At 47.7% G+C, this 27,851-nt stretch overlaps 1 pseudogene; it reads right to left on the bottom strand.

Moving 5' to 3' along the window:
* Positions 1-3,139: 3,139 nt before the first annotated feature.
* On the bottom strand, positions 3,140-27,565 carry LOC135503898 (nuclear transcription factor Y subunit alpha-like; annotated as a pseudogene).
* Between the last annotated feature and the right edge of the window lie 286 nt (positions 27,566-27,851).

Genomic DNA, 27,851 nt, shown 5'->3' with positions numbered 1-27,851 from the left:
TTCTTTGAATTCTAACACACCAAACAGGCTGTTTATCATCCAGACAGCAGAGCTTGACTTTCTCACTGTGCGGACTGCAGACCACCTGAGACCCAGCTGAAGCTCTCTGCCTCCCCTCCAGATCCTCAGACCCAGCCCTCTGCCTCCCCTCCTATACCTCAGACCCAGCTCTCTGCCTCCCCTCCTATACCTCAGACCCAGCCCTCTGCCTCCCCTCCTATACCTCAGACCCAGCCCTCTGCCTCCCCTCCTATACCTCAGACCCAGCTCTCTGCCTCCCCTCCCTCTGCCTTCCCCAGACCTCTCCTCCCCCCTCCCCTCCCTCAGACCCAGCTCTCTGCCTCCCCTCCCCTCCCTCAGACCCAGCCCTCTGCCTCCCTCCTGTACCTCAGACCCAGCTCTTCTCCCTCCCCTCCCCAGCTCCCTCAGACCCAGCCCTCTGCCTCCCCTCCTCAGACCCAGCTCCCTCAGACCCAGCCCTCTGCCTCCCCTCCCCTCAGACCCAGCTGAAGCCTCTGCCTCCCTCCTCCCTCAGACCCAGCCCTCTGTCTCCCCTCCCCAGCTCTCCCCTCCCTCAGACCCAGCCCTCTGCCTCCCCTCCTCCCTCAGACCCAGCCCTCTGCCTCCCCTCCCCCTCCCTCAGACCCAGCCCTCTGCCTCCCCTCCCTCCCTCAGACCCAGCCCTCTGCCTCCCCTCCCCTCAGACCCAGCTGAAGCCTCTGCCTCCCCTCCTCCTATACCTCAGACCCAGCCCTCTGCCTCCCCTATACCTCAGACCCAGCTGAAGCCCCTGCCTCCCCTCCCCTCAGACCCAGCTGAAGCCTCTGTCTCCCCTCCCCTCCCTCAGACCCAGCCCTCTGCCTCCCCTCCCCTCCCCAGCTCAGACCCAGCCCAGCCCTCTGCCTCCCCTCCTCAGACCCAGCTGAAGCCCTCCCTCAGACCCAGCTAGCCCTCTGCCTCCCCCCTCCCCTCCTCCCTCAGACCCAGCCCTCTGCCTCCCCTCCTCCCTCAGACCCAGCCCTCTGTCTCCCCTCCCCAGCTCCCCTCAGACCCAGCCCTCTGCCTCCCTCCTCCTCCCCAGCTCCCTCAGACCCAGCCCTCTGCCTCCCCTCCTATACCTCAGACCCAGCTCTCTGCCTCCCCTCCCCTCCTGTATACCTCAGACCCAGCTGAAGCTCTCTGCCTCCCCCTCCCAGACCCAGCTCCCTCAGACCCAGCCCTCTGCCTCCCCTCCTCCCTCAGACCCAGCCCTCTGCCTCCCCTCCTCCCTCAGACCCAGCCCTCTGCCTCCCCTCCTATACCTCAGACCCAGCCTCCCCTCCCCTCAGACCCAGCCCTCTGTCTCCCTCCTCCCTCAGACCCAGCTGAAGCCTCTGCCTCCCCTCCCCTCCCTCAGACCCAGCCCTCTGCCTCCTCCCCAGCTCAGACCCAGCCCCCTCTGCCTCCCTCTCCTCCCTCCTGTACCTCAGACCCAGCTCTCTGCCTCCCCTCCTATACCTCAGACCCAGCTCTCTGCCTCCCTCTCCTCCCTCCTATACCTCAGACCCAGCCCTCTGCCTCCCCTCCCCAGCTCCTATACCTCAGACCCAGCTCTCTGCCTCCCTCTGCCCCCTCCTATACCTCAGACCCAGCCCTCTGCCCAGCTCCCCTGCCCCCCTCCTATACCTCAGACCCAGCTCTCTGCCTCCTCCTCCTCCTATACCTCAGACCCAGCCCTCTGCCTCCCCTCCTATACCTCAGACCCAGCCCTCTGCCTCCCCAGCTCCCCTCCTCCTATACCTCAGACCCAGCTCTCTGCCTCCCCTCCCCTCCTATACCTCAGACCCAGCCCTCTGCCTCCCCTCCCCTCCTATACCTCAGACCCAGCTGAAGCTCTCTGCCTCCCCTCCCCTCCCCAGCTGAAGCCTCTCCCTCCTATACCTCCCTCAGACTCTCAGACTTCTATCCTACAAAGACTTAACCACAGGTTTCTTTAAGACCAGGTCCCAGGAAGGTTCATTGAAAATATTTTCTGATACACTGGAAATTCCTGAGATTTCTTCTGTTTCCAGAATTTTCCACAGACCGACTTTACAGATGCTGTGGGTACATGTTAGGAAAACTAAATCCTTGAAGATGTTACTGCACACAGGACAGGAGAAATAGTCTTCAGAGAGAGCAGGTTCAGAAGATGCCATTTTCTCACCTCCTTCCCTCTTCTCTAATACGATTCTGAGAAGACAATTATTATTTTGAGAAGTTGTAGCAGTGGAGTCAGTAGCTAGAGGGTTTGATGTTCTTCAATTGTTGTTTTGAATCTTTAGAAGGATTTTAATAATGAAAAAAAAAGTTTTCACCTTTATTTAACTAGGCAAGTCAGTAAATAAGAACAAATTCTTATTTATAAATGACGGCCTACCCCGGCCAAATCCTAACTCGGACGACGCTGGGCCAATTGTGCACCGCCCTATGGGACTCAAAAATAACGGCCAGTTGTGATACAGCCTGGAATCGAACCAGGGTCTGTAGTGACGCCTCTATCACTGAGACGCAGCTGCCTTAAGACCGCTGAGCCACTCGGGAGCCCGATAAGTCATATGTTGTGTTCTGTAGGTTGAATGCTGAATAGCTGAATGTTAGCGCTATTCTGAACATCCCTCATGCTAACAGGTTTGTCAGGGTTGGAGCTCCCTGGAACATATGAGACCGTGTACATGTCACAAGGATACAGTAGTTCTCTGCAGTTGTTTTAGCTACTGTTAAAAGTGCTAAGATACTGTGTGTGACCACTGGCCACCAATTACGTGCCTCTCCTGTCACCTGCCGGGCGAGACAGAGGAGAGGAGCATCATTGTTGGCCGCCGGTCAAGGTTCACAAGTATAGTTCTCTGTGACTGTGTTATCTACTGATAAGTGTTAAGTATAGTTCTCTGTGACTGTGTTATCTACTGATAAGTGTTAAGTATAGTTCTCTGTGACTGTGTTATCTACTGATAAGTGTTAAGTATAGTTCTCTGACTCTGTTATCTACTGATAAGTGTTAAGATACATTGATAAATTCATCCTCACTCTAGAACCTAAACCAGGAGGGAATCAACACACACACACACACACTAGATAAAATATGATCAATGAAAACATACAGAACAAGAAAAGTGACTTCAAGTCAAACGTAATAGAATTTAATGAACAGATGAGCTCTTTGAAACAATGGTGTCAACCACAAAAACAAAATGTTTTGAAGGACTGCTTCAGAAGAAAGTAAAACGTACTCTTCAAATTTAAAAAAAGACGCCCTAAAGTAAATCTGAAAAAGTACACAGGTCACTCAGATGTCGTGTCAACATAAATGTGTCTATTTCGCTAAAAAATAAAATAAAAAAGTCATATAAAATACATATTCCCTGTACAGACAATAACTGGGGACTGGATATTGAAAACACATCTGAAATGCAAGACTTGGGGTCACTTCCATTTCAATTCAGGAAGTAAACTGAAATTAAAAATGTTCCTCTATAGTTCTCTATCAGAACATTTTGAAATTGGACCCTGCTGAGAAGTGCTTACAAAAAAATGTTCTAACTAATATCCATTTTGGAGACAATATTTGACAATCCTTATGGACCAAGGCTGGGCTTCTATGGTGTTGCATGTTCCAACAAAAGACACATACAGGGCAACAATAAGTGTTCCATCATTTTGACTCTTTTACAGCTGAATTTGTAAACAGTTTTTTTTTTGCATTTGTGAAACACACCAACAACAACAAAAAAATAGCTGCTTTACGACCAAACAAAATGTATTCTGCAACTAACTACCATCAGTTATGACTTCGACAGCAAACATGAAGTCATTGACCGGTGGTATTATGCAGGTGAAACATCTCATCGTTGTCTTGGTTTCCAGGACAGAACGCTACAGTCCCAGTAAATCTGAACTTTCACATCTTACTGAACACCTCAGGCACTGCAGCCAGTCACAAAGCCAGGTCTGGAAGACCAGGGAGTTGGGAGGTCAAGGGTTAAAGTTAATTCATAGTGACCCATCATGGAGGACACCAGTCATAGGGATATCATATTCTTGAGTATAGGGGCAAGAGGTGATATGAGAATACAGGTTCATGTCCGCCACGGCATCATCCGGATAGGAGCTACATATTTGTGGTGGGTGAGTTCTTGGATGAGTTTCCTCCTTACATTGTAAAGAACTTTGAGTGTCTGGAGAAGTGCTCTATCAATCCAATCCAATTATTATTATTCTTAGGAGATGAGAGGTGTAGCTGGGTGCTGGCTAGCTGGGGGGGGGGCTCAGGGGGCCTCGACTGACTGACGGAGGGGTGGTCGGGGTAGTAGGTGCTAAGAAACTCGGACCATCTGAGCTACATCGTCTTCTCCTGCCTGGGCGGCCAGCTCTGCCTGTTGCTGAGGAAGAGAAGGCGAGAGAGAGGAAGGATGACGGTACCAGTCACCCTAAACATGTATCATGTACATTCTATAACATCATGTACAGGGCCTTCGGAAAGTATTCAGACCCCTCGATTTTTCACCCCACATTTTGTTACGTTACAGCCTTGTTCTAAAATGGATTAAATAGCAATGAATCTACACACAAATACCCCATAATGACAAAGCGAAAACAGGCTTTTAGAGATTTTAGTAAATGTATTGAAAAATAAAAAACAAATACCTTAGTTACATAAGTATTCAGACTTTGCTATGAGACTCAAAATTGAATTCAGGTGCATCCTTGTTTCTCAAGTCCACCTGTGGTAAATTCAATTGATTGGACATGATTTGGAAAGGCACACACCTATAAGGTCAAACAGTTGACAGTGTATGTCAGTACAAATACCAAGTCATGAGGTCGTAGGAATTGTCCGTTGAGCTCCAAGACTGGACTGTGTCGAGGCACAGATCTGGGGAAGGGTACCAAAAATATCTGCAGCATTGAAGGTCCCCAAGAACACAGTGGCCTCCATCGCACTTAATTGGAAGAAGTTTGGAAACGCCAAGACTCTTCCAAAAGCTGGCCACCCGGGCCAAACTGAGCAATCGGGGGAGAAGGGCCTTGGTCAGGGAGGTGACCAAAAACCCGATGGTCACTCTGTGGAGATGGGAGAACCTTCCAGAAAGACAACCATCTCTGCAGCACTACACCAATCAGGCCTTTATGGTAAAGTGGCCAGACGAAAGCACATGACAGCCCACTTGGAGTTTTTCAATAGGCACCTAAAGACTCTCAGACTATGAGAAACAAGATTCTCTGGTCTGATGAAGCCAAGATTGAACTCTTTGGCCTGAGTGCCAAGCTTCACATCTGGAGGAAACCTGGCATCATCCCTAAGGTGAAGTGAAGCATGGTGGTGGCAGCATCATGCTGTGTGGATGTTTTTTAGCGGCAGGAACTGGTAGACGAATCAGGATTGAGGAAAGATGAACTGAGAAAAGTACAGAGAGATCATTGATGAAAACCTGCTCCAGAGCACTCAGGACCTCAGACTGGGGCAAAGGTTCACCTTTCAACAGGACAACGACCCTAAGCACACAGCCAAGACAACGCAGGAGTGGTTTTGAGACAAGTCTCTGAATGTCGTTGAGTGGCCCAGACCAGAGCCCAGACATGAACCCGATCTAACATCTCCAGAGAGACCTGTAAATAGTTGTGCAGCAACGTTCCCATCCAACCTGACAGAGCTTGAGAGGATCTGCAGAGAAGAATGGGAGAAACTCCCCAAATACAGGTGTGCCAAGCTTGTAGCGCCATACCCAAGAAGACTCGAGGCTGTAATCGCTGTCAAATGTGCTTCAACAAAGTACAGAGTAAAGGGTCTGAATACTTATGTAAATGTAATATTTCATTATATTATTATTATTTATTTTTAATTTGCAAAAATTAGATGTAGATTGATGAGAGGGGAAAAAAAGGCTGTAATGTAACAAAATGTGGGTCAAGGGGTCTGAATACTTTCCGAATGCTCCGTACATTACAGCATTTCCCATTCAAAAGCTATTATTATTATTGTCATTATTATTATCATTATCATCTATGCGTATTTTATAAAACCTGAAAAGACTGGCACTAGTAAGGATTCTTTAAATTGTATAATGGCGGTTATAGTGAGGAAGCAGATTGCCAGTAGAACCTCAACTCATCCCCTCCTGAATGTCTGGTTGTGGTTCCCCTTCACCAGCTCTCTTACCAGGGCCAGGGCCATCTCCTCCCTCTCCTTGGGAGAGAAGAAGCGTCCTCCGTCTCCCCTCTTGCGCTGCATGGCGTGACGGTGACGGGACTCGTGCAGGTATTTCTGCAAAACAGAGACAGACAAATGTTAGTCATTAACAACACTGTTTAGCTTGGCCAGGGCCTGTCGTCACACACTAACACTAACCCGGGCTACTCACCCTCCTCTCCTTGGGGATCTTGCCCTCTGCCTCTAGCTTGGCCAGGGCCTGTCGTCACGCACTAACACTAACCCGGGCTACTCACCCTCCTCTCCTTGGGGATCTTGCCCTCTGCCTCTAGCTTGGCCAGGGCCTGTCGTCACACACAACACAAATAACCCAGGCTACTCACCCTCCTCTCCTTGGGGATCTTGTCCTCTGCCTCCAGCTTGGTCTATTTCGGGCCTGTCGTCACACACTAACACTAACCCGGGCTACTCACCCTCCTCTCCTTGGGGATCTTGCCCTCTGCCTCTAGCTTGGCCAGGGCCTGTCGTCACACACTAACACTAATCCGGGCTACTCACCCTCCTCTCCTTGGGGATCTTGCCCTCTGCCTCTGCCTCTAGCTTGGCCAGGGCCTGTCGTCACACACTAACACTAACCTGGGCTACTCACCCTCCTCTCCTTGGGGATCTTGCCCTCTGCCTCTAGCTTGGCGCAGGCCTGTCGTCACACACTAACCCAGGCTACTCACCCTCCTCTCCTTGGGGATCTTGCCCTCTGCCTCCAGCTTGGCGCGGGCCTGTCGTTCACACACTAACACTAACCCGGCTACTCACCCTCCTCTCCTTGGGGATCTTGCCCTCTGCCTCCAGCTTGGCCAGGGCCTGTCGTCACACACTAACACTAACCCGGGCTACTCACCCTCCTCTCCTTGGGGATCTTGCCCTCTGCCTCCAGCTTGGCCAGGGCCTGTCGTCACACACTAACACTAACCCAGGCTACTCACCCTCCTCTCCTTGGGGATCTTGCCCTCTGCCTCTAGCTTGGCTCGGGCCTGTCGTCACACACTAACCCAGGCTACTCACCCTCCTCTCCTTGGGGATCTTGCCCTCTGCCTCTAGCTTGGCGCAGGCCTGTCGTCACACACTAACCCAGGCTACTCACCCTCCTCTCCTTGGGGATCCTTGGTCAGGGAGATCTTGCCCTCTGCCTCCAGCTTGGCCAGGGCCTGTCGTCACTGACACTAAGCTGACACTAACCCGGGCTACTCACCCTCCTCTCCTTGGGGATCTTGCCCTCTGCCTCCAGCTTGGCCAGGGCCTGTCGTCCACACACTAACCCAGGCTACTCACCCTCCTCTCCTTGGGGATCTTGCCCTCTGCCTCCAGCTTGGCGCAGGCCTGTCTTCTCTTCAGGATGCACTGGTACTGTTTAGCGTTGACGCCACAGAGGTTCCTCCTCTAACATCTCAGCCCCGGGTAGAGGGATACTTGCCCGCACCTCCACTAGGCATCATCTAGCAGGGAGGGACAAACTGTCATGACCTCCACTAGGCATCATCTAGCAGGGAGGGACAAACACTCACATGGCCTCCACTAGGCATCATCTAGCAGGGATTGGGACAAACACAACACATGACCTCCACACATGACCTCCACTAGGCATCATCTAGCAGGGAGGGACAAACACACACATGGCCTCCACTAGGCATCATCTAGCAGGGAGGGACAAACACACACATGACCTCCACTAGGCATCATCTAGCAGGGAGGGACAAACACACACATGACCTCCACTAGGCATCATCTAGCAGGGAGGGACAAACACACACATGACCTCCACTAGGCATCATCTAGCAGGGAGAGACAAACACACACATGACCTCCACTAGGCATCATCTAGCAGGGAGGGACAAACACACACATGACCTCCACTAGGCATCATCTAGCAGGGCCAGGGACAAACACACACATGACCTCCACTAGGCATCATCTAGCAGGGAGGGACAAACACACACATGACCTCCACTAGGCATCATCTAGCAGGGAGGGACAAACACACACATGACCTCCACTAGGCATCATCTAGCAGGGAGGGACAAACACACACATGACCTCCACTAGGCATCATCCTAGCAGGAGAGACAAACACACACATGACCTCCACTAGGCATCATCTAGCAGGGAGAGACAAACACACACATGACCTCCACTAGGCATCATCTAGCAGGGAGAGACAAACACACACATGACCTCCACCTTGGCATCATCTACAGGGAGAGACAAACACACACACTGACCCAGGCATCATCTAGCAGGGAGGGACAAACACACACATGACCTCCACTAGGCATCATCTAGCAGGGAGGGACAAACACACACATGACCTCCACTAGGCATCATCTAGCAGGGAGGGACAAACACACACATGACCTCCACTAGGCATCATCTAGCAGGGAGGGACAAACACACACATGACCTCCACTAGGCATCATCTAGCAGGGAGGGACAAACACACACATGACCTCCACTAGGCATCATCTAGCAGGGAGGGACAAACACACACATGACCTCCACTAGGCATCATCTAGCAGGGAGGGACAAACACACACATGACCTCCACTAGGCATCATCTAGCAGGGAGAGACAAACACACACATGACCTCCACTAGGCATCATCTAGCAGGGAGGGACAAACACACACATGACCTCCACTAGGCATCATCTAGCAGGGAGGGACAAACACACACATGACCTCCACTAGGCATCATCTAGCAGGGGACAAACACACACATGAGGGACAAACACACACATGACCTCCACTAGGCATCATCTAGCAGGGAGGGACAAACACACACATGACCTCCACTAGGCATCATCTAGCAGGGAGGGACAAACACACACATGACCTCCACTAGGCATCATCTAGCAGGGAGGACAAACACACACATGACCTCCACTAGGCATCATCTAGCAGGGAGGGACAAACACACACATGACCTCCACTAGGCATCATCTAGCAGGGAGGGACAAACACACACATGACCTCCACTAGGCATCATCTAGCAGGGAGGGACAAACACACACATGACCTCCACTAGGCATCATCTAGCAGGGAGGGACAAACACACACATGACCTCCACTAGGCATCATCTAGCAGGGAGGGACAAACACACACATGACCTCCACTAGGCATCATCTAGCAGGGAGGGACAAACACACACATGACCTCCACTAGGCATCATCTAGCAGGGAGGGACAAACACACACATGACCTCCACACTAGGCATCATCTAGCAGGGAGGGACAAACACACACATGACCTCCACTAGGCATCATCTAGCAGGGAGGGACAAACACACACATGACCTCCACTAGGCATCATCTAGACAAACACACACATGACCTCCACTAGGCATCATCTAGCAGGGAGAGACAAACACACACATGACCTCCACTAGGCATCATCTAGCAGGGAGGGACAAACACACACATGACCTCCACTAGGCATCATCTAGCAGGGAGGACAAACACACACATGACCTCCACTAGGCATCATCTAGCAGGGAGGGACAAACACACACATGACCTCCACTAGGCATCATCTAGCAGGGAGAGACAAACACACACATGACCTCCACTAGGCATCATCTAGCAGGGAGGGACAAACACACACATGACCTCCACTAGGCATCATCTAGCAGGGAGGGACAAACACACACATGACCTCCACTAGGCATCATCTAGCAGGGAGGGACAAACACACACATGACCTCCACTAGGCATCATCTAGCAGGGAGGGACAAACACACACATGACCTCCACTAGGCATCATCTAGCAGGGAGGGACAAACACACACATGACCTCCACTAGGCATCATCTAGCAGGGAGGGACAAACACACACATGACCTCCACTAGGCATCATCTAGCAGGGAGGGACAAACACACACATGACCTCCACTAGGCATCATCTAGCAGGGAGAGACAAACACACACATGACCTCCACTAGGCATCATCTAGCAGGGAGGGACAAACACACACATGACCTCCACTAGGCATCATCTAGCAGGGAGGGACAAACACACACATGACCTCCACTAGGCATCATCTAGCAGGGAGAGACAAACACACACATGACCTCCACTAGGCATCATCTAGCAGGGAGGGACAAACACACACATGACCTCCACTAGGCATCATCTAGCAGGGAGGGACAAACACACACATGACCTCCACTAGGCATCATCTAGCAGGGAGAGACAAACACACACATGACCTCCACTAGGCATCATCTAGCAGGGAGGGACAAACACACACATGACCTCCACTAGGCATCATCTAGCAGGGAGGACAAACACACACATGACCTCCACTAGGCATCATCTAGCAGGGAGGGACAAACACACACATGACCTCCACTAGGCATCATCTAGCAGGGAGAGACAAACACACACATGACCTCCACTAGGCATCATCTAGCAGGGAGAGACAAACACACACATGACCTCCACTAGGCATCATCTAGCAGGGACAAACACACACATGACCTCCACTAGGCATCATCTAGCAGGGAGGACAAACACACACATGACCTCCACTAGGCATCATCTAGCAGGGAGGGACAAACACACACATGACCTCCACTAGGCATCATCTAGCAGGGAGAGACAAACACACACATGACCTCCACTAGGCATCATCTAGCAGGGAGAGACAAACACACACATGACCTCCACTAGGCATCATCTAGCAGGGAGGGACAAACACACACATGACCTCCACTAGGCATCATCTAGCAGGGAGGGACAAACACACACATGACCTCCACTAGGCATCATCTAGCAGGAGGGACAAACACACACATGACCTCCACTAGGCATCATCTAGCAGGGAGGGACAAACACACACATGACCTCCACTAGGCATCATCTAGCAGGGAGGGACAAACACACACATGACCTCCACTAGGCATCATCTAGCAGGGAGGGACAAACACACACATGACCTCCACTAGGCATCATCTAGCAGGGAGGGACAAACCTCCAGTCATAGAGGGACAAACACACACATGACCTCCACTAGGCATCATCTAGCAGGGAGGGACAAACACACACATGACCTCCACTAGGCATCATCTAGCAGGGAGAGACAAACACACACATGACCTCCACTAGGCATCATCTAGCAGGGAGGAGACAAACAAACACACATGACCTCCACTAGGCATCATCTAGCAGGGAGAGACAAACACACACATGACCTCCACTAGGCATCATCTAGCAGGGAGGGACAAACACACACATGACCTCCACTAGGCATCATCTAGCAGGGAGAGACAAACACACACATGACCTCCACTAGGCATCATCTAGCAGGGAGGGACAAACACACACATGACCTCCACTAGGCATCATCTAGCAGGGAGGGACAAACACACACATGACCTCCACTAGGCATCATCTAGCAGGGAGGACAAACACACACATGACCTCCACTAGGCATCATCTAGCAGGGAGGGACAAACTAGACAAACACACACATGACCTCCACTAGGCATCATCTAGCAGGGAGGGACAAACTAGACAAACACACACATGACCTCCACTAGGCATCATCTAGCAGGGAGGACAAACACACATGACCTCCACTAGGCATCATAGAGGGACAAACACACACATGACCTCCACTAGGCATCATCTAGCAGGGAGAGACAAACACACACATGACCTCCACTAGGCATCATCTAGCAGGGAGGGACAAACTAGTTAGAGGGATAAACACACACATGACCTCCACTAGGCATCATCTAGCAGGGAGGGACAAACTAGTTAGAGGGACAAACACACACATGACCTCCACTAGGCATCATCTAGCAGGGAGGGACAAACTAGTTAGAGGGACAAACACACACATGACCTCCACTAGGCATCATCTAGCAGGGAGAGACAAACACACACATGACCTCCACTAGGCATCATCTAGCAGGGAGGGACAAACCAGTTAGAGGGATAAACACACACATGACCTCCACTAGGCATCATCTAGCAGGGAGGGACAAACTAGTTAGAGGGACAAACACACACATGACCTCCACTATGCATCATCTAGCAGGGAGGGACAAACTAGTTAGAGGGACAAACACACACATGACCTCCACTAGGCATCATCTAGCAGGGAGGGACAAACTAGTTAGAGGGACAAACACACACATGACCTCCACTAGGCATCATCTAGCAGGGAGAGACAAGCTAGTTAGAGGGACAAACACACACATGGCATGTGCCTGACAAGAGACAATTCTTTCCAATAAAACACCCCATAACATCCAACCCCCTCAGTGATCTAGGTAACAGCATGTCTGGGTGTATCTGCTGGTCCGCACCGGGGCCTTACCATGACCATTCCACCAGTGTTCATCATGTTGCCTGAGACTGGCAGGGTGACGGTCACGGTGCCCTGCTGTCCGCTGTTGGTAGTGGTGGTGTTGGCGCCCCCTGTCTGTACCATCTGGGCCCCCGTCAGACTGCCTGCTGGGATGGTGATCATTCCTGGGGAGAAATAGCCTCCTTATCACCACCACCGTCACCGTTACTATAGTCATCAGATTGACATTTCACTCACGGCACCAGAAGGTACAGTATGTGACGGCATTTAACTAACATCTGTTGAGAATGTACAGAACATATATTACTGTGAGTGTGTGTGTGTGTGTGTGTGTGTGTGTGTGTGTGTGTGTGTGTGTGTGTGTGTGTGTGTGTGTGTGTGTGTGTTGCACACGTTCGTATCTGTGCAAATGTATTGGTCGCGAACATAGATTTGCAGATGTTATCACAGGGGCAGCAAAATTATTGTGTAAAGTAAATAAAGTGTGTGTGTGTGTGTGTGTGTGTGTGTGTGTGTGTGTGTGTGTGTGTGTGTGTTGCACACGTTCGTATCTGTGCAAATGTATTGGTCGCGAACATAGATTTGCAGATGTTATCACAGGGGCAGCAAAATTATTGTGTAAAGTAAATAAAGTGTGTGTGTGTGTGTGTGTGTGTGTGTGTGTGTGTGTGTGTGTGTGTGTGTAATGTAAACAAACCCTGTTGCAGGACGGTGCCGTCTGCATTGACCGGCTGGTAGACGATGGTCTGTCCGTCAGCCGTCTGTGCCAGCTGCTGGCCCTGCTGCAACTGTATCTGCTGGCCCTGTAGGAACACACAGCACTGGGTCATATGTGACTACTGGTAAAGTACGCAGCATGAGCCTTGGCTTGTGGGAACTGGAACGGGTCATAGGGGTAGGAACCCGTCTCCTGTTTCTGTAGCGTGAGACAACTTGATGTACACGAACAGGACCTTACACACACACACACACACACACACACACTTTTTACATCTGCGTGTGTAACGGATGTGAAACGTTTAGCTTAGTTAGCGGTGGTGCGCGCTACATAACGTTTCAATCGGTGACGTCACTTGCTCTGAGACCTTGAAGTAGTAGTTCCCCCTTGCTCTGCAAGGGCCGCGGCTTTTGTGGAGTGATGGGTAAACGATGCTTCGTGGGTGACTGTTGTTGATGTGTGCAGAGGGTCCCTGGTTCGCGCCCGGGTCGGGGCGGACGGGGCGGTCTAAAGTTATACTGTTACACGTGCAGTTTGAAGGGAGTTGCTAACTTGCGCAATTGCCAACTAGCGTTAGCATAATGACTGTAAGTCTATGGGTAACGCTAGTCAGCATTGGCTCACAAAACGACCTCGAACTTCCTTCTGGGGAAGTAGATAGTGGGCTTCGTTGCCAAAAAATCCAGAAGAATCCCTATAAATAACGCCTCAATTGGAAAGGAATTACAGAAAGAGCCACTCCTGACCCTACATACAGGAACACACAGTACGGGCCCCTCCTGACCCTACATACAGGAACACACAGTACGGGGACCTCCTGACCCTACATACAGGAACACACAGTACGGGGCCCTCCTGGCCCTACATACAGGAACACACAGTACCGGGCCCTCCTGGCCCTACATACAGGAACACACAGTACGGGGCCCTCCTGACCCTACATACAGGAACACACAGTACGGGCCCCTCCTGGCCCTACATACAGGAACACACAGTACGGGGCCCTCCTGACCCTACATACAGGAACACACAGTACGGGCCCCTCCTGACCCTACATACAGGAACACACAGTACGGGCCCCTCCTGACCCTACATACAGGAACACACAGTACGGGGACCTCCTGACCCTACATACAGGAACACACAGTACGGGGCCCTCCTGGCCCTACATACAGGAACAAACAGTACGGGGCCCTCCTGACCCTACATACAGGAACACACAGTACGGGGCCCTCCTGGCCCTACATACAGGAACACACAGTACGGGGCCCTCCTGGCCCTACATACAGGAACACACAGTACGGGGCCCTCCTGACCCTACATACAGGAACACACAGTACGGGGCCCTCCTGGCCCTACATACAGGAACACACAGTACGGGGCCCTCCTGACCCTACATACAGGAACACACAGTACGGGGCCCTCCTGACACTACATACAGGAACACACAATCCAATTTGTAAGTCGCTCTGGATAAGAGCGTCTGCTAAATGACTTAAATGTAAAATGTAAATGTGTCCCCCAGGGCTCTGTTCTAGGCCCTCTTCTATTCTCGCTATACACCAAGTCACTTGGCTCTGTCATAACCTCACATGGTCTCTCCTATCATTGCTATGCAGACAACACACAATTAATCTTCTCCTTTCCCCCTTCTGATGACCAGGTGGCGTATCGCATCTCTGCATGTCTGGCAGACATATCAGTGTGGATGACGGATCACCACCTCAAGCTGAACCTCGGCAAGACGGAGCTGCTCTTCCTCCCGGGGAAGGACTGCCCGTCCATGATCTCGCCATCACGGTTGACAACTCCATTGTGTCCTCCTCCCAGAGCGCTAAGAACCTTGGCGTGATCCTGGACAACACCCTGTCGTTCTCAACAACATCAAGGCGGTGGCCCGTTCCTGTAGGTTCATGCTCTACAACATCCGCAGAGTACAACCCTGCCTCACACAGGAGAGCGGCGCAGGTCCTAATCCAGGCACTTGTCATCTCCCGTCTGGATTACTGCAACTCGCTGTTGGCTGGGCTCCCTGCCTGTGCCATTAAACCCCTACAACTCATCCAGAACGCCGCAGCCCGTCTGGTGTTCAACCTTCCCAAGTTCTCTCACGTCACCCCGCTCCTCCGCTCTCTCCACTGGCTTCCAGTTGAAGCTCGCATCCGCTACAAGACCATGGTGCTTGCCTACGGAGCTGTGAGGGGAACGGCACCGCAGTACCTCCAGGCTCTGATCAGGCCCTACACCCAAACAAGGGCACTGCGTTTATCCACCTCTGGCCTGCTCGCCTCCCTACCACTGAGGAAGTACAGTTCCCGCTCAGCCCAGTCAAAACTGTTCGCTGCTCTGGCCCCCCAATGGTGGAACAAACTCCCTCACGACGCCAGGACAGCGGAGTCAATCACCACCTTCCGGAGACACCTGAAACCCCACCTCTTTAAGGAATACCTAGGATAGGATAAAGTAATCCTTCTCACCCCCCCTTAAATGATTTAGATGCACTATTGTAAAGTGACTGTTCCACTGGATGTCATAAGGTGAATTCACCAATTTGTAAGTCGCTCTGGATAAGAGCGTCTGCCAAATGACTTAAATGTAAATGTGTGTGTGTGTGTGTGAGAGAGAGTGTGTGCATGTGCCTATGTGTGTGTGGGAGCGTGTGTACATGCGCCTGTGTGTACATGCGCCTGTGTGTGTGTGTGCCTGTGTGTGTGTGTGGGAGCGTGTGTGTGTGTGTGTGTGTGTGTGTGTGTGTGTGTGTGTGTGTGTGTGTGTGTGTGCCTGTGTGTGTGTGTGTGTGTGTGTGTGTGTGTGTGTGTGCCTGTGTGCGTGTGTGTGTGTGTGCGTGTGTGTGTGTGTGTGTATATACCTGGTTCTGTCCGGCTGTGATGGCTTGTTGTGGCTGTTGGATGATGATCTGTTGGGGTTGACCCTGCTGTCCCCCGAGCTGTAACATCTGTCCACCCTGCAGCTGGATCTGCTGTCCCCCTAGATGGATCGTCTGACCGTTCTGCAGCTGGATCTGCTGTCCACCCTGCAGCTGGATCTGACAGTGAAACATGATCAGATGATAGCTTTGTGTTCATAATATAATTTCCAACTCCTGAATCTGGCTCAAAGAAATAGGATTACTAGAATGGGAAAAGCCACTAAGACCACTACAATTTGACTGCATCCTCATTGAATGGGTTCTAGTAAATATATTTCTATGTTTTTTTCTTCTTCTTCTTCTTCATCCCATTCCTCACCTGTTGTAGTCCCTGTCCTCCAGACACAGGCACTTGCATGATGGTCTGTCCCTGTCCCCCACCCATAGCCTGCACCATGATGGGTTGCCCTGACGACGTGATCAACTGCCCTCCGCTCACCTGCACCATCAGGGGCTGACCCTGGACCTGTGTGGGGTGGGGTGGGGGGGTGGGGGGGTTAAGTTCATTGCTTTATTTGTTTTTTAATTTGTCAATAAAAATCATCCAATGTATAGCTTCATATAAAGTAACCGTTTCATGGCATAGCGATAGTTCCATAGAATGACATGCATGCCATTCAGGCGTATAAATGGACATTTCTGACAAAGCATCGCTGCTTACAGGAAATAAAATGATAAATACACACACACACACACACACACAGAATGGAGCCAGTTCTTTGAGTTGACACTACGCGGAAAACAGAGTCAAATTACGATGAACAACAAGATGTTGACACCTCAAATTATTGTTTCCAAAATGTTGATACCTCCATTAAAAAAGGAGTTACAACGCAGTTCAGAACAGCGATAGCCTAATTAGCATGCTAGCGGTGCTCAGGGCACAGAGATGGGTGGGTGGACGAGGGTCATGCAAGTACACTGTGACACTGAGTGACAGTCAGGCCGGCGGTCACACCACTACCTGGAGTGTCTGCACCTGCTGGCCAGAGGCCGTCATTACGGCCCCCTCGGTCTGCAGCTGCACTGCCGTCGCTGTGCCCTGAGTCTGCAGACAAGGCAGCATACAAAGCACACCGTTGGATCACTTGGAGCAAAGGCGAGGAGCAGAATCGCTCATCTTGATCACATCACCGAGTACATATATTTGGGGAAGCAAGGCGATGTTGATATCAGTGATTCTGCATAACAAGAGTCGCCTCGTCCCAAGAGAGGTGTAACAAGAGACGCCTCATCCCAGAGAGGTGTAACAAGAGACGCCTCATCCCAGAGAGGTGTAACAAGAGACGCCTCATCCCAGAGAGGTGTAACAAGAAACGCCTCGTCCCAGAGAGGTGTAACATCCCCAGAGAGGTGTAACAAGAGACACCTCGCCCAGAGAGGTGTAACATCCCAGAGAGGTGTAACAAGAGACGCCTCATCCCAGAGAGGTGTAACAAGAGACGCCTCATCCCAGAGAGGTGTAACAAGAAACGCCTCATCCCAGAGAGGTGTAACAATTGTTTGATAATATAAGCAGTATAATTGCATTTCCATTTAAAATGTCCCATGAGCAATAACAAGTGAAATTCACCAAATTGGGTGTCAAATGAAAGCTAATATCTATATTTGTATTTTATTAAGGCATATCTTCATTTTTTTTTTTTTACCACTTTCCATCCTAAAAATGAGGACGAAGCAAAGGCTTTGATTTCTGGTCAAACAGATGAAAAAGGGCCTTAGAAAACTAGCATCTAGCATAACATCTAGCATAACATTTAGCATCTAGCATAACATCTAGCATCTAGCATTCTAGCATTACATCTAGCATTACATCTAGCATCTCTAGCATTACATCTAGCATTACATCTAGCATCTAGCATAACATCTAGCATAACATTTTTGGGTGACCCGACCACATTCACATAGAAATGTGACATAGTTCCTACATTCTCATTGAAAGCAAGTCATGAGGTGGTAGATCAGTTCTGTGTGTGCTATTTCTATGCTTCCCATTCTTAAAAGTTATGTTTTTTGCATCTTTTACTTTCGGGTTTTGTAGACCAGGTACAAACAGCTAAAAATACAATATTTTTGGTTATTGAAAATATATTTCCCAGCAGTTTAGATGGTACAATGAATCTCTACACTATACATGCTTGTTGTGTCACATAACCTGAAATTAGGCAAACTACTAGAATTTCAGCAACCAGGAAATGGTGGTCAATCTTAGAATGCGTTTTTTTATTAAAGTTCTGGAAGACAAATCAATCACAGTACCAATAATTGCTTCTATTACACTGGAGATGTGTACACTACATGACCAAAAGTATGTGGACACCTGCTCTTCGAACATCTCATTCCAAAATCATGGGCATTTTTAACCTTCATTTTACTAGGCAAGTCAGTTAAGAACAAATTCTTATTTTCAATGACGGCCTAGGAACAGTGGGTTAACTGCCTGTTCAGGGGCAGAACGACAGATTTGTATCTTGTCAGCTCGGTGATTTGACCTTGCAAGCTTTCGGTTACTAGTCCAACTCTCTAACCACTAGGCTACCCTGCCGCCCCTTTGCTGAAATAACAGCCTCCACTCTTCTGGGAAGGCTTTACACCAGATGTTGGAACATTGCTGCAGGGACTTCCATTCAGCCACAAGAGCATGAGTGAGGTGTTGTGCGATTGTTGCGCGATTCGGCCCGGCTTGCAATTTGGTGTTCCAAATCATCCTAAAGGTGTTCGATGGAGTCGAGGTCAGGGCTCTGTGCAGGCCAGTCAAGTTGTTCCACACCGATCTCGACAAACCATTTCTGTATGGACTTTGCTTTGTGCACAGGGGCATTGTCATGCTGAAACAGGAAATGGACTACCACAAACTTTTGCCACAAAGTTGGAAGCACAGAATTGTCTAGAATGTCATTGTATATTGTAGCATTTAAATTTCCCTTTACTGGAACTAAGGGGCCTACCACGAACTATGAAAAACAGCAACAGACCATTATTCCTCCTCCACCAAACTTTACAGTTGGCACTATGCATTCGGACAGGTAAATTTCTCCTGGCATTCGCCAAACCCAGATTCTTCCATCGGACAACCAGATGGTGAAGCGTAATTCATCATTCCAGAGAATGTGTTTCCACTGCTCCAGAGTTCAAAGGCGGCGAGCTTTACACCACTCCAGCTGACGCTTAGCACTGCGCCTGGGTATCTTAGACTTGTGTGCGGCTGCTCGGCCACGGAAACCCACTTCATGAAACTCCCGACAAACCGTTCTTGTGCTGACATTGCTTCTAGAAGCAGTTTGAAACTCGGTAGTGAGTGTTGCAACCGAGGACAAATTATTTTTACGCGTTATGCGCTTCAGCACTCAGGCGATCCCATTCTGTGAGCTTGTGTGGCCTACCACTTTGCAGCTGAGCCGTTGTTGCTCCTAGACATTTCCAATTCACACTAACAGCACGTACAGTTGACCGGGGCCGCTCTAGCAGGGCAGAAACCCGATGAACTGACTTGTTGGAACGTTGAAAGTTACTGAGCTCTTCAGTGAAAGTTACTGAGCTCTTCAGTAAGGCCATTCTACTGCCAATGTGTGTCTATGGAGATTGCATGTCTGTGTGCTCGATTTTATACACCTGTCAGGAATGGATGTTGCTGAAATAGCCAAATCCAATAATTTGAAGGCGTGTCCACATACCTTCGTATATATAGTGTACTTGAACCAATTACTTTGTTAAAAAATGTAATTGTAATATATCGCACACAGAAGAAGTTTGAAGGATAATTTAGTTGCTAATGGCAGCCTGCAGTACCCTGGTCAGCCTTCAACTTGAGTAACTCAATGAGAGCGGGCAGCACAGAGCTACCCTGCAACGTCACTTCCTGGAGTAGAGCTACCCTGCAACCTCACTTCCTGGAGTAGATTTTACATAGTGCCCATCGATTATTAATGTTTTAACCTCTCTGTTGAGATGTTGTGTATTCGCCGTCAGTTGCTGGTTTTAAAAACTACACTACCCATGAGGCTTTTAGCATTTCTGCCACCACAGAAGCAGATACTGGGTCTGTTCTAACGCGTCCGCCTTGCGAATCCGAGGCCATGATTGTGCTTCCGTTGTGGTTGTTGTAGCGAAGCAAAATTTTTTTATTTGCATGCAATTAAAATATTCATTTCTCCTGACAGTGGAAGAACTGCTCTGGTGCACTGCATGAAACAGAGGCGTGCTTCACCCTCACCAGAGGCTGCCAAACTATCTATCGTCAAAAGTCCGACAAGGCGCTGTGCTTGGTTTCAGACGACACGCTATCCCCGCTCTTCCAAAGAGAAAGGGACATATTTTTTAGTTCGTTGAGGCGATGGAGCCGGTGTTTGAACTAGGGCTGAGGTAAAAACGAACTGCACATAGTGTTCTACGCTGTCTCTCAGTCTAAATGCCTGTATCTCACCAATCTAGCTTTGTTTATTTTATTTTTTATGAGTGTTTGTGTCCAATTGTTCTCATGTCTTTTTTTTGGTCTAGTCTCCTTCTGTGCTGTGATTGTGCATCTTCCTATTTATACACGCACACACACACCAAGCTCCTCCCCCTGACATCAGGCTTTGAGGTTTGGTCCAACATAATTATTTTACTGGAAACAGGGGAGAAGTTAACATTTCAAACTCAATTTTTTTATGTCTTAACTCTTCAAAATTGCTTGCAGCTTGCAAACAGTTGGGATACGGGCAGAAGAGTGCGTTCATAACAATTCAACTGTTCTACCTTGTTAGCAACCAAGTCGGAATAAAGATTAGCTGGCTACTCACTAGCACATGAGCTTATGCTTGAGAGATTGTTTATGAGACCTGTGTTAATTTTCTATAATGCCTGCTACACAAAGTTGGTCATTATTAGTGAATTTGCATTATGCATGGTTCTGGTTAAATTTGGAACAAAAAGGGTGTTTTTTCAGAGACCGACTTGAAAGCCAGATCAGTCATTATTGCCAAAAAAAAAATCAGGTTAATCTATTACATTATTAGTGGGTGTTATGGTTGTGGAAGGCTTATATTTAGCCTAGGTATAAATTTCATCAGCTCCGAATTCATTTGACTATTGCGGACTGTTTGAAATGCAGTGTATTTGACCTTTTAAATTGTACAACAAATTTGATTTAGAGGTCAAGATATATATTGTTAAATCACCCATAAATTTGAAAAAAAAAAATCTAGATATGATTTTAAGGACCAACTGATTTAGAGGTTTGAACATGAATTAATTCAAACCAGCAGCAGCTCATAGTAGATAGTTACCCACCTGTTGTTGTATCTGTCCATTGGATGTCTGCACGACTATCTGTTCCCCAGTCGAGGTGGTGGCGGTGGTGTACTCCATGGTCAGCTTGTCACTTCCTGTTATTGTCACTTCCTGGTATAGTCACTTCCTGTTAAGTACAGAGGTTTTGTCAATAAAATGTGAAGAAGGTTGGGATGTCAATACCAAGGTTTGGGTCACAAAAGCAATAATGTCCTATGACAGTGTTTTCCCAATATTAATTTAGCAGCGGAGGCCTCATTGTTGCCATCTGCTGCAATTTTTTAAAATTGAGTCATATATGTTTCTGCCAAGACGCGCTTTTAAATCGATAGTTGTTGGCTCAATGACTGGAAGTCTATAGGAACAGGTAGCATGTAATTGCGCTAACGTTAGTGGCAATGAAACACAATTTTCCACCAGCATGCTCACAATAGATAGAACAATGAGCCAGATATTTCACCGGAAAATATAAAAATGTGCATCCGGTTGCCGTTTACACTCACTACCAAATATGGGGATGAGAAGAGGAAGCCCAGTGGCCGGCAGTGGGAGAAGATGGAGCGAGATGGACTGTGGTCGACATTTAGCTAATGTTCTCCTCAATTAAATATTTTAGTGGACTACATTTTGTAGACTTTACCAAAGTAAAAAAAAAAAAAAAAAAAAAAAAAGGATTGTTTAAAAGGAGTGCAAGGGTGAATTGAGTTATTGCACACATGCACTTCACAGAGTAGGCGTTCTCTGATGGAAATGTGCACAGAAAATGCCAAAAAGATCTTGCTAGCTCGTGATTTGATCTGCCCTACCTCCTTGCTTGTTCTGTCTGCTATGTTTCATTTGCTCCCATTGGAAACTACAGGCTTTGGTCCATCTTGGGTTAGTCTCGGATGTTGTGTATAGACTACCACAGTATGGAGTCATAATACCCATAAAAACCTAGTGGTCAAACAGGGAAATGGTTGCAATCATTTGTCCCCATAGGAGATTTTAGAAACACTTAAAATAAGGGCTGTTTCATGTAGGCTTACCCTGACGTGACGTTTTGATACCTGTGTAAATCTGTCTAGCACAACGTGACTTTTAGCAATATATTTGCCTCTCGTTACCCCCCAAATATTAGATGCTAAAGTGGCTGTCAAAAAGAACTAAAAATGCCATGATAATCTGGACGAGACTGCCGAACGGAGGCAAAGGTTAAACAAAATCTCTGGATTAACTATATAAATGTTAGCTACATGTAGTAATGAATAAATTGGCCAAAAAAAAAAGAATGGACAATTCTGGGAACTGTCTTGTGCAAGTATTAAAATTGACAAAATACCTGTTTGCAAAGGTGTCCGCTAGAGATGACGTGCAAGAGCTGGCTGGGATTTGTAGTTTTGCATTTATATGGTCATCAAAACATCACACCAGGGTAACCCTGTCTGGCATTTCTAATTGCCTTGTTATATCTGCCAAGTTGCTCTCTCAGAATATCATAATGGACCTGCTACTTCATCCACTTCCTGCTACTTTGACTTTTTCCACTTCCGCTCTACAATTTGTTTCCTCACTTCATCCAAGAGGCTCTCTGTTTGGATGCGGCCATTTTCAACCTTACTGGAGATCTGGCATCGGTGGTTTCCCTTCATTTGTTATTAAAAGTTATCAACTAAATTCTCACAAGAGGAAGGCAGAATAGGTGAGGGTGTATTGTTCAGACACAATAATAAAATCTGTAGCAACTTCAGAGGTCAGATAGTGCTTCTTAATAATGCGTTCAGGTATGTGAAAAAGGTAGTAAAAAATACAGTGTTGATCAGATAAAGCAACATCAACAATAGAGGAAATGTCAATAGAAAGACCCTTGGTAATAACCAGGACCAGAGTATGAGTTATGGCTGGGCGGTTATAACCAGGTCCAGAGTATGACTGTGGTTATGGCTGGGCCCAGTAGAAAGCCCCTTGGTAATAACCAGGTCCAGAGTATGGCTGTAGTTATGGCTGGACCCAGTAGAAAGACCCTTGGTAATAACCAGGTCCAGAGTATGACTGTGGTTATGGCTGGGCCCAGTAGAAAGCCCCTTGGTAATAACCAGGTCCAGAGTATGGCTGTAGTTATGGCTGGACCCAGTAGAAAGACCCTTGGTCCAGAGTAACTGTGGTTAGGCTGGACCAGTAGAAAGACCCTATGGTCTATGGCTGTAGTTATGGCTGGACCCAGTAGAAAGACCCTTGGTAATAACCAGGTCCAGAGTATGGCTGTAGTTATGGCTGGGCCCAGTAGAAAGCCTCTTGGTAATAACCAGGTCCAGAGTATGACTGTGGTTATGGCTGGGCCCAGTAACATTTAGGATATTTTGGATAAAGTCCAGCCCCTGAACAGGCAGTTAACCCACTGTTCCCAGGCCGTCATTGAAAATAAGAATTTGTTCTTAACTGACTTGCCTGGTTAAATAAAGGTAAAAAATAAATAATTTTCCTTTTATAAAAAGTATTGATCTTCATATTTATACACACTGGTTAAATAAAGGTAAAAAATAAATAAAAATAGAGCAAAAAAAGATTCAGAAATTCAATGGCCTTGGAGTCAGTCTGTCAACATGAATATTAAAAACACCCAATACAATGATTTTATCATAGTTCTCAAGGACAACAGACAATAGTTCAGAGAAACCAGTAAAGAAAGTGGGGCAGTGCTTTGTTGTCCTATACAGGGTTATAGCCAGAACTGGTAGCTGACATTTAAACAGTATAGCATGATGCTCAAAATACCCAAAGTTGCCAAATGAAATGTCCTTACAGTTGAGGGCATTAGTACCCGCTTCCCGATCGAGTATGAAAAGCTGTAGTCCAGGGGGAGGCTTCAATAAGAGCGGCACAGCCATGTTTCAGTGAGAAACATGCAATCAACTTTGCGCTCGGGAAAGAGGTCATTCAACAAGAACATTTTTTTTTTTAAACTTGTGATTCCTCTAACATTTAAAAAGCACCACATTCAAATGAGTGTGGGCCACTCCCTCGAGGTAACCAATGGAATACCAATCAAATAATGAAAGTTACAACCACATTTTCTGACAGTCTCCAATCTTTTTAGAATGGTAGGAGATGACAGTTTGTATAAACTCACTAGAGTTAGAGGAACCTAAACTAGGTTACTCACAATAACCATAGTGGCATTTCTACAGGAGTCGATATGCTTTCCAAGTCCTCCGGTTGCTTATTCTGACAGGGAGAACTGGAGCACTACCAGACCCCATCTGTCGTCAGTCTCTAAAAACAGTTTGATGTCGCTGGAAATAATCCAAGAACTCCATGCGGTTAGTGTGAATCCCGTCTCTTTTAACTTTAACCCCCGTCTCCTAAACCCTTGGAGAAATAAATGAGAGAAAGAAGTTGAGGAAAAAGTAACTAAACATGTTTTATTATGAACTGAAACCTTCAGTCTCTGTTTGATACTGTTGCTAGCAAAGCGTTTCCCTGGGTACTGTACACCGCTAACGACAGTTAGCTTGAGAAAAGGCCCAAAATATGATCTTACTTAGCTAACTTGATAGTTTACTAACTAAACAACTGAAACTGTCTTGAATGAAAAGGTCATATTTTTTTGCAATTTCCCAAAACCAATGCAATCTCTGAGGAGAGACTGTCCATCTTGCATTAAACACTACAATTGTCTGTAGTGGGGCACTACTCAGTTTACATGTTGATGTACAGAGTAATTAAATCATTTAGCAGCATTTGGTTAGGGGTGAGAGAGAAAAAGAAATACTGCAGCAACCAGACTGGCTAAACATTCAGGATTAGCATTTAGCCACAGGTGGTTGAACAGTGTGTTTCATAAGGAAAGTATGCATATTTTAACCCATTAAAAGTTTACATTAGTAAATCGAAGCTTATCCAGCCTGAATGGGAAATGTTTTAGATACGAATGTATTGCCGGCTGCATACAATGCGTTTAGACAGCAAAATGAAACGACTCAGCATCGCCATCTGCCGACCATAGGATGCAGAATGGCCTGCATACAACAAACACCATGCAGCAAATCAATACAAAAGATTGCTACATTTGTCGAAGGGCATATTGTTGCGCCGAGTTTTGTCTTGTCTTTGTTCTAGCTAGCTAACAATTACTGTAGCCTACCAAACCTTCAGTCTCTGTCTGTTTGATACTTTTGCTAGCACAACGTTTCGCTAGGTACTGTACACCACTAACGTTAGTTAGCTTGAGAAAAGGCCGAAAATATGATCTTAGTTAGCTACCTGGATAGTTTACTAGCTAGCAAGTAAAACAACTACGGTAGTCTGTAGAAAGTCTCACATACAGAGCGGAAGCATGTTGGAAATGCATGCATGTTTGGGTATAACACTGGCTTGCTTACAAAAAACGACAACATTAATTATTGGCTTCATTCAAACGCAACGTTGCATTTATCGTGCAACTCTTATCTCGGTCGCGCCAGTTGACTAGCAAGCAATTAGTTTCTATTAACATCACACTGAAATCATTAAGAGTTCGTAATTTAAACATTCGATTCCTGTATTTTGTAGCGTTTAGTAATTTGGTTGGTCAATGACAAACCAATCCGTGCCTTCAATCGGACTTCTCTTACCGTGTCTCCGCTGTCCGGTATCCTTCTGATTGGCTCCAGTACAGGGTTCTAAAGCCCAATCACCAAAGTGAGCGAACAAAATGGCGCAAATGGAAAAACCAGCAGCGATGCCGAAGAGACGCATGTGATCTTTTAGACGAAGATAGACGAAAATGGCCGATCTATCGCCCGGTATTTATTTTAGTATGTAATCTCTAACAAGCGTTACCACTGCATAAATTCGTTTTTTTTAATGCATCAATATCAATGCATCTAGGAAATAATGGTTTGTGGTCTGGTATTTTCGACCAAGTAGAGACTTTTTAAAAATGTATTTTTACATCCCGCTCCAGTAGGTGGCAGTGTGTGCAGATGTAGGCTGTAGAATGTTTGCGGAAGTGCCACAATGTTTCCACGAGATAAGCAAGCATAGCCAGATATCTTTAAGCAAATGATATCTGGTCTCGCAGGAGAATCTTATGTGGTTGAATAAAACGGTTAATTCTGTCTATCCACGTTAGCTAGACACCTGGTTGTTGAATACGTTGTGATATGTTAACTGGATGTAAGTTAGCGGAAAGGACTATGCATCTAGATATCTAAGGCGTTCGGCTCTGTATACTAGCTACGGTTACTTTCCATTGCATTGGGGTTATCTTTTTAGCTAGATCTGACCAGGGGGAAATAAATCTGCCAGATTTAGAGTTTTGTTCAAGTAGTTTCTGGTAACCAGTGGTGAGCCTTCAGGTCTTCCTGATAGCCTCAAAGCTTGGCACACTGTCACTGAACCACAGTGTCTACATGCAATCAGCGATGCCTGGATGAAACCGAGGCAGACACACAGGGCCTCGGCCCACAAAGACAGTGGGCGGGAGGAGAGGTTTGAAGAAGATATGGGTGATGTAGGTGACAAGGTCCAGACTGGGGCTCAGTTGAGAAACAGCTATCCTAAAAACTGAACCATAGGCATAGCCTGGTCCCACGCCTGTTTAAGCGGTCATTCTGACAACCACCGTGAGACAGTTGGTGACAAAAAACAGATCTGGGACCACCAGGCTATTGAAGGGTGCCTATCCTAATGTAGGATACCTGTTACTGTAGCAGAATGACATGTTGATGTGTTGGTTAAAAGCACTGTCACAATGGTAGCTTACATGGTACACTAGCCACTTTTACCCCATCACAATGGTAGCAGCTTACATGGTACACTAGCCACTTTTACCCCATCACAATGGTAGCAGCTTACATGGTACACTAGCCACTTTTACCCCATCACAATGGTAGCAGCTTACATGGTACACTAGCCACTTTTACCCCATCACAATGGTAGCAGCTTACATGGTACACTAGCCACTGACCCCATCACAATGGTAGCAGCTTACATGGTGCACTAGCCACTTTCACCCCTTCACAATGGTAGCTTACATGGTGCACTAGCCACTTTGACCCCATCACAATGGTAGCAGCTTACATGGTACACTAGCCACTTTGACCCCATCACAATGGTAGCTTACATGGTACACTAGCCACTTTCACCCCATCAAAATGGTAGCAGCTTACATGGTACACTAGCCACTTTCACCCCGTCAGCGATCGGTCCACACTGCATCTAAGATGATAAATATGATATTAAGTCATCACTCCACACACTCTAGGCCTACTGTCACCTTCCCTGTTTTCAGTGAAGGGAGGAGCAGACAGGATGGTTCAGTATCATATAGTCAGGAAACATCTGACTGAGTCTAAAGCTCCAGAGAGGAGGCTGAGCTGGGACACCATGTTTTAGATCAGATGAGGCAAGGGTGAAATGTTACTAAATAGTCAGAAAG

This window comes from Oncorhynchus masou, chromosome 18 (assembly GCF_036934945.1).
Source record: "Oncorhynchus masou masou isolate Uvic2021 chromosome 18, UVic_Omas_1.1, whole genome shotgun sequence".
NCBI classification, from domain to species: domain Eukaryota; kingdom Metazoa; phylum Chordata; class Actinopteri; order Salmoniformes; family Salmonidae; genus Oncorhynchus; species Oncorhynchus masou.
Note: the sequence above shows the minus strand (reverse complement) of the source record. Positions and strands in the feature narration are given on the sequence as shown.